Source organism: Rhipicephalus sanguineus, chromosome 1, assembly GCF_013339695.2.
Source record: "Rhipicephalus sanguineus isolate Rsan-2018 chromosome 1, BIME_Rsan_1.4, whole genome shotgun sequence".
NCBI classification, from domain to species: domain Eukaryota; kingdom Metazoa; phylum Arthropoda; class Arachnida; order Ixodida; family Ixodidae; genus Rhipicephalus; species Rhipicephalus sanguineus.
Genome location: NC_051176.1, coordinates 74,018,187 through 74,025,583, shown reverse-complemented (window position 1 = coordinate 74,025,583; position 7,397 = coordinate 74,018,187).

The window sequence follows — 7,397 nt, the reverse complement described above, 5'->3', positions numbered from 1 at the left end:
GTTCGAGCCAGAGCCTGCCAGACGACAACAGCGGAATCCCCGCCTTTGCGTCACCGGAGCGCCGTTCGCAGCGTCGCCATCAGTGGCGCACGAGGCGACAAAAAGGTGACACTAGGAATAAAAACCCACCATCTACAGCTGCGATGGGAACCCGGGCCTTTTGAGTGGGAAGCAGGCATGCTACCCCTGCACCACTTCGGCGGAGCTGCGCGCAACTCATAAACGACGACACATTGCAGACTACCGATCGCAGCGCCACAAGAGGATTGACCCTGTTTGGGCTTCACTTTTTGAAGCTCGTTCCGAGCACTCCCTTGTTCTAGCACACCCTAACCCAGGTGACGTTTCGTCCACTAGCGCCATAACCACGTCCGACAAAGAGACATGAGATGCCACCTGATATTACGGGACGAGCATGCGCACCGCTGCTTCAGTGGTGCTTTGGAGAGGAGGCGCGTCGATGCATACGGCCACGCGATCCCGTGGTCCGTATAATTTTGACCACGCCGAGGCGATCAAAGGAAATGTAAACAGCCTGGCGCCCTCCTGCTCCACTCTTCGCATTTGTATTCATCGCACTTTCACATACGTAAGAATCATCCTTGATTGCATATTGCGCATCTCTAGTGCCGTTTTATTAACAGTTAGGTTACAAGAAGTCGAACATAAATGCCGACAGACGATCGCATAAGTGCCGCACAGTTCGCATATCTTTCATCGTGTGCTTGCGTGTGTAGGTAAGCTAAAACTGCAGCTCTTTCATGTCAGTGAAGAACGGTATGCCTAATTCGGGGCTGCGAACGCGCGCGTATTTCATAAAACATATGTTATTCCCCGTAAAATGAACTCCACGCCGCTGCCGCTTCAGCCGCGCTAGATCAAATATGGCGGCGATCCAGGCGTTCGCGGTGCTCTTCCTGTTCCAGCGGTTTTAAAAGAAATCACAGCATATCTACGAGGTGAGTGATGATGAGTGGGCGAAACTCGGGGGATCCGTAACCGCGAATCCCCCGTACATTGCCCACTCGATCACGCAAAGACGTGACAAGACGTGTGTAGAGTATATACAAAGTAGTTTATTAATCACACTGCATATATGATGTCGAGATGTGGACGGCGTTTTCCCTTTCACTATGACCTCCTTATGATCGGTGAAATATAAAGCCAAAGGTTCTTGTATTTGATCCAACCTGAAATTTTTGAATACGAGGTCAATGCAAGTTCCTCTGATCAGCCTGAAGGAAGCTGCGGAGCTGGGCACCTTCTTTGTTTCTCTTCTGTTTTCTCTTTGTTGCCCACTCGATCACGCAAAGACGTGGCAACACATGTGTACAGTATATAAAAAGTTGTTTGTTAATCACACTGCGTATGTGGTGTCAAAATGTGGGCGGCGTTTTCCTTTCACTATGACCGCCTTATGATCGGTGAAATGTAAAGCCAAAGGTTCTTATATAGGATCCAACCTGAAATTTGAGAAGGCGAGATCAATGCAGCTCCCTCTGATCGAGCCTGAACGAAGTGCGGAGCTGGGCACCTTCTTTGTTTCTCTTCCGTTTTCTCTTTGTTGCCCACTCGATCATGCGTGGCAACACGTGTGTACAGTATATAAAAAGTTGTTTGTTAATCACACTGCGTATGTGGTGTCGAAATGTGGGCGGCGTTTTCCATTCCTATGACCGCCTTATGATCGGTGAAATGTAAAGACAAAGGTTCTTATATGGGATCCAACCTGAAATTTGAGAAGACGAGATCAATGCAGCTCCCTCTGATCGAGCCTGAACGAAGTACGGAGCTGGGCACCTTCTTTGTTTCTCTTCCGTTTTCTCTTTGTTGTCCACTCGATCATGCAAAGACGTGGCAACACGTGTGTACAGTAATAAAAAGTTGTTTGTTAATCACACTGCGTATGTGGTGTCGAAATGTGGGCGGCGTTTTCCTTTCACTACGACCGCCTTATGATCGGTGAAATGTAAAGCCAAAGGTTCTTGTATGGGATCCAACCTGAAATTTGAAGACGAGATCAATGCAGCTCCCTCTGATCGAGCCTGAACGAAGTGCGGAGCTGGGCACCTTCTTTGTTTCTCTTCCGACGAAATGTGCGTCTTGCACAGCGCTTTGTTTACCGGGTGACAGTTTTTGGTGATTTTTCATGTTCCTCGCGTAGCCATCGGTATTTTATTTGGCTACACAGGAAGTAGACTGGCCTTCAGACCCTCCAGGCATGCCTCCGCCGTTGGCGGGCCCCTCGAGGAAACGGAACAGCGAACTCAGCGACGCCGACAGTGAGTCCACCGAACTGTATTCGGCAAGCAGTGACGATTCCGAGGATGAATTCACGCCTGTTTACAGTCGTAAACCAAAACGAAGATCTATGGGAGCTTCAACAGCTTCAACCGCACCTACTGTGAAGCCGAAGAAGGCTTCAATGAACTACACCGTCCTATTTGTGCCTGTTACGCCATCGGACAATCTGAGACACCTGAATCGGCAGACCATCTCGAGGAAACTCGAGTCTCTGGCTCCAAACGAAATCAAGGATGTTCGAGTCAACCCCCGCAAGAATGTCTTGGCTATCGACGTTATACACCAGGCATCTCTGCTTGCTCTGACCAGGGTCACAGACTTCGACGATATCAAGGTTCGAGCTCACCTTCCACTTAACAAGGACATGGTGGTAGGTGTAATATACGATGTAGACATCTCCATTCCTTGTGGCGACCTTCCAATGCTCGTCAAGGAAGTTAGTGACCATAGCAACATCATCCAAGTCTCACGTCTTGGCAGCTCGCGTTGCGTGAAGATTGTCTTCAAAGGTGACATATTGCCATCCCACGTGAAGGTGGGACACTTTCGTCACGTGGTCCGTCCGTTTACACCAAGACCACTCCAGTGCCGTAAATGTCAAAAAATGGGTCATGTGAGCGGAGTTTGCAGGAACGTGGCGATTTGCCCCCGTTGTGCAGAGCCACACAATGCGGAATCCTGCCGAGCAACTGCCCTCAAATGTACCAACTGCCATGGAGCACACGAAGCCTCATCAAGGGACTGTCCATTAGTGAAAAAAGAATGGAGCGTCATGAAACAGATCGTACGGGACGGCTCGACGCACAAAGAGGCTGCTGATGTGGTGAGAAATAGACAACGACGCTCGCGTCGGCGACGAAGGTCTAAGACTACTGCTACCCAATCTGGACGGACAACGCGATCTCCTACACCGACAGATCGTCAGACTTCCCTTAAGCGACAGCTACCACCACTGCCGCCACCACCACCGCCCAACGCATCACAATTGGAGAGCCGCAAAGACGCAGAAGCTTTGAAAGCGGCGGCGGATGTCGCGTGGCCCTCACTGCCACCGCTGCGCACTCATAAAGAGCCGATGCAGAATGCCCCGCAGTGTGCTTCATCGTCCACAGATGATTGTCACGACAAGAACCTACAAGTCCTCGCTGTGTTGAGGTCTCTCATGACCACGATGCGCACTCTCCTCAACGGAATGACAACCCCGTCGGCTCAATGCGCTCTGCAAGTACTGGATTCCTTGGAGCCAATCCTTGCAAGCCTTTTTTAGCATCTCGCAGAGGAACTGATGTCAAATATTTTCCCGTTGTGACTGTCTGTGTGTATGCGGTGAACACTGATGTGTGCACGCGTATTTCTTGTTCCCTCTTTCCTCCTTGCTCTCTCTCTTCTTTTTTCTCCCCTTCCCCCTCTCCCGTGTAGGGTAGCAAACCGGGTACAACCTGGTTAACCTCCCTGCCTTTCCTTCGCTTTTCTCTCTCTCTCTTCCGTTTTCTATTTCTTTCTTCCTCTCTTTTTTCTCTTTTCGCTTTTTTCTCTTTATTTATATTTATTTCTATTTTTTCTTATTTTTTATTTCTTTCTCTCTAGATCTCGCTTGTTTCCTCTTTGTCAATTTTTATGTTGTTTTGCCTGCGCCCACTCGTCATCATTCACTCGGTAAATATGCCGTGATTCTGAAATTTTCCTCATTGCCATCATGATCAAGGCGCTCGAAGAACAAGAGGAAGAAGACTTGCCTTTGGCGCGAGCGCTTCCATTACTAGCGGCTGGCTACGGCGCGACGGGAGGCAGGTCCCCAGCTAAAGGAGCTTCGCCCCTAAAAAACGGGAGAAGAAAGCCGCACAGCGGAGGCTGGCCGCGGGCGCGCGGGCCGGCGCGTACGCTGTCACGGTCTTCACCATTTTGTGCCGTTGCCTTGTAATGGCCGTTGATGAATTGCTCAGCGATGTCAGCTGTGGGTGCGCGTTGTGCGCTGGCAGCCTTACTGTGCAGAGTAGCTACTTGGGCGAGTTGGTCGAACTTCATCATAAAACAGCGCGCGCACAAATACAAAAGAAGAAGGAACGAGTGCTGACTATGCACTGAATTTTTCATTCAACACACACATATATACGTATACAGATACGCCTTGATACGCATATCTTTCATCATGTGATGGTCATCTGTATATATATATGTGCGTGTTGAATAAAACTTTCACTTCATAGTCAGCGCTCGTGGTGTCGGTTCTTCCTTCTTCTTTTGTATTTGTGTGTGTGCGCTGTTTTATGATGGAGCTTTACTGTGTTCTCGACGCTGGAAGTGAACGCGCGTTGCGACGACAGTACAGGGTTGCCAATGGTGGCTACTTTTCGCCAAATTGGCGAATTTGAGAGGCCCGTGGCGATCTAAAATTATGGAATGGCGACATGGCGAATTTTTGGCGATTTTCAGCTTAGGTCTCCACTGAGTTATGCATCCTAAGCTCAGTGCCTTCCCAACGAATGAGCGGCACTATTCTCTGTATTTTTCTGGGTTTTGAGGTGCACATTGCGCGCCCTTCTGTATGTCCGTCCTGTAACTCGTGTGTATCTCCTCAATTCATCTAGATGCTTCTAACTCAATTCATCTAGATTCATCTAGGTGCTTCAGAGCTTCGCTAAAGTTTCGCTTCTAAAGGGGCTAGATGACGGGTTGGTCGTGTGTTCCGGCCATTTGTTCCGCCAAAGCTCCAACTATTCTGAATAGCTTGGCGACCTATTCACCGCTGCAGTATCCCCTAATCGAGCTCGTATAGCGAAGATGGGCGGATACGCGGGTGTTCGTGCAATAAAAATTTATTTATTCAGGCATTTTCTACTGTTCTCGGTGAGCGTGTGCAATGAAAACAATTGCTATATAACATGTTACAATGTCTACCTGTTCAATTATAACGGACTGGATCGACGCGGGTAGATATAAGTGATTATATATGAAAGGGAAGGTGGCGTCCGGTACCATATTAGTTCACACTGAAAGGTATAAGACTCACTAATGAGCGATACCTGTAAGAATTCTGTCTTACTACTTTCAATAAACCTGTTAATCCTTTTTTTTTCATATGAGGGGATGTAAAGCTGTCTACAAAAACGCCTTCGCGGCTTTCGCCCAAGGTTTACCACACTTTTACCTTTGAAACGAGCGGACAGGGATGGAAGGATATCATGAGCTTTTTATCCTTTCATACTTGCGCCGCCGCGTACATCTTGCGGCTAGTCGGAGAACCAGGTGCACCAAGCACTCCCATGGTGAAGGGGCGATGCGCCTGGCATTGAGAAATGTCAAGATACTTTAAGGGCTTTGAATGGCACTGTATTCTACGGGGCTATACATCAGTGAAAATTCCTATTACTAGGATATGCCGCACACATCTAGAATGGCGACTTTTTTGGCGAAACTTCTAAAAAAATGGCGACTTTTGGCGACTTTCTGCTCGTTGTTTGGCGACATTTACTCGAAAGTCAGTGGCAACCCTGCGACAGTAGAACATGCCATACTGCAAGCGCGTTGGTTCTGCGATGGCCTCGAGTCTCGAGCGAGCCTGCCGCTGCGACTACCAAGTAGGATGATGCCATGCTGCGTGCTCGGTACATTTTGGAACCTGTTTTTGTTTGCTCGTCCGTATCGTCGCTCAGGCAGCTGCAAGTGTCGCTCTGCACTGTGTCTAGGGGAAAGTAGAATAAAAAGCAAAAGAAAAAAAGAATGTAGTGGGGCATTGGGCGCACATAGAAACAATTTGAGGTGCCCGATGCGCGTATAAAAACTACTGCGAATGCAATGCATGCTTCGTACGGCCAGTCATTCTGACGCGCGAGTCCGCCTTCTTAAGGATATTTTGTGCGATATGATTTCATGGCATGTGATAAAGCATTAATGAAGCAGCATGTTTTTAGGCAATACTCACTGAAGCTAAACACCACACTTATCGCGCCGTCATTTGGTCATAGGTTCACTAAGATCAACTTTGTTTACATTTTACTCAGTTCTCATACTTGATTTCTTTGTGTTTACTCCGGGTGTCGACATGTGCTCATTAATAACATGTGGCGTAACCGTGCGACCTCGTTTTTCAGCGTTAACGACGGATACAGATGTGAATTACTCTGCCCAGGTAGCACTACAGTGATAATTGACGTGTTTTAAACGTTTATGCGAGGCAATAAAAATGTCTAGAAGACTACACGGAATAGAAGCTCAGAGTCGAGAAAATGCCGTATATCTTGTCTAATGTCAATAATACTTCTTTTTGGGCGAGTTGCTAAGAGCGAGAGTTAAGGGAGTAACAGCGCGAACACACACCCACAAGAGAGACGACACGGACACACAAGCGCTGACTGACAAGTGGTTTTAATGGCAGGATGACGCACCTTATATATTCCAGAGCGAAGCATGGAAAGGAAAAAGGCAAAGATAGGGATGACTAACAGGGTTTAACAACACATAGCGCCAACAACGCAAGACAGCACACCAAGGAATAACCGCAAGTAAACGTGACCTGGGAACCGACAGCCGCGTCTAGAAGATAAAACTCAGAATCAAGGAGGGCGGGATATGGGGCGCTAACGCACTTGTTATTAAGTTTCTTAATGTGATAGGCTTCTAAGGTAATACGTGCTGTCTTGGCTTCACTCCTTGCAATAACCCTTGTCCCTTGAAACCGGGCCACACATCCTGTGCACTTAATCACATGCGCAATTAAATGCGCGTACTTATAATCAATCCTTTTCAGTTTTTGTGCGTGTTCCCCCAAACGGTCGTTGACACAGCACCCAGTTTCGCCAAAGTAGAATATCCCACATGACATGGGAATGCAATACATCATTCCAATGAACACTTAACGAAAGGCGTTTGGTGGTTCTGATGTCCACGTTTGCTGGCGTTGCAAATACGTGGGCGTAGCTTTCGCAGCTTACTGGGGGCAGAAACAAATTGGGACCCCGTGCCTACTTGCCACCTTTTTAAGATTGTGGGAAAGCTTATGAACATATGGTACAACCTCAGGCCTAAGGGCATTCCGGTGGTCCTGAGCCGTTGTACAGTGGTCAACTCTCATGTCTATAACGCCGGAGCGTCCT